This window comes from Empidonax traillii, unplaced genomic scaffold, assembly GCF_003031625.1.
Source record: "Empidonax traillii isolate 1590-97213 ecotype Southwest subspecies unplaced genomic scaffold, ASM303162v1 scaffold1641:size79215, whole genome shotgun sequence".
Lineage (NCBI taxonomy): Eukaryota > Metazoa > Chordata > Aves > Passeriformes > Tyrannidae > Empidonax > Empidonax traillii.
The window spans coordinates 16043-17270 of record NW_020956834.1 but is presented as its reverse complement, the minus strand read 5'-3'; positions in this window follow the sequence as shown (position 1 = coordinate 17270).

Here is a 1228-nt window from a genome sequence, read left to right as displayed (position 1 = left end):
CCGATGCCTGTGTGTCTGTCCCGCCGGCGGCGGCGGCTGCCATGGATGCATGACAGTGAGATGTTTTGCACTATTTTGAATTTTTTGGGCTCTGTAAAAATATTTTATTATAACTGACATTAAAAAGCACACCCTTCGCTGTGGCTCCTGTGAGGTGTGGGCAGGGGGCAGGCACCTGGGGGCTTTCCAGACCCTCTCCAAAGAATATCCAACCCCAAGGATTGCCAGCTCTAAGGATCAGTAGCCCAGGGATGCTGCAGCATCTCTGGCCCCCTCAGCTTTCCTCAGGGTCTCTGCAGTGCACCCACCCTTTGCAAAGCCAAGAGCATCAGGACAGGGTTAAATGGAATCATAGATCATAGAATCCTACAATATCCTTAGCTGGAAAGGATCCCCTAGGGGTCCAACCCCTGGCCCTGCCCAGCACACCCCAACAATCCCCCCCTGTCCCTCAGAGCGTTGTCCAAACGCTCCTGGAGCTCTGGCAGCCTTGGGGCCGTGCCCACTGCCCTGGGGAGCCTGGGCAGTGCCCACCACCCTCTGGGGGAAGAACCTTTCCCTGAGATCCATCCCAACCCCCCTGGCACAGCTCCAGTTGGTTCCCTCTGGTCCCAGAGAGCAGAGCTCAGTGCCTGCCCCTCCAGGGCCTGAAAAGTCATCCTGGTTTGCTGATTGTGCAGATTCAGGGAACTTGGCTGCAGCAAACGTTTCTAGGTCTGCAGCGTGCAAGGTACATGTGCTAATGCATCAGCAGAGTCAAGCAAGCAAGCACTGAACAGGCTGCAGGGGGAGAAGGAAGGGCTTAACTTTGGATTCACATCCGAGGAACTCACAGAATCCCAGGATGGTTTGGGTTGGAAGGGATCTTAAAGCCCATCCAGTGCCACTCCCTGCCATGGGCAGGGACACCTTCCACCAGCCCAGGTGGCTCCAAGCCCCGTCCATGGACACTTCCAGGGATCCAGGGGCAGCCACAGCTGCTCTGCCCAACCTGTGCCAGGGCCTGCCCACCCTCACAGCCAAAATTTCCTTCCCAATCTCCCATCTATCCCTGCCCTCTGGCACTGGGAAGCCATTCCCTGTGTCCTGTCCCTCCATCCCTTGTCCCCAGTCCCTCTCCAGCTCTCCTGGAGCCCCTTTAGGCCCTGCAAGGGGCTCTCAGGTCTCCCTGGAGCCTTCTCTTCTCCAGGTGAACCCCCCCAGCTGTCCCAGCCTGGCTCCAGAGCAG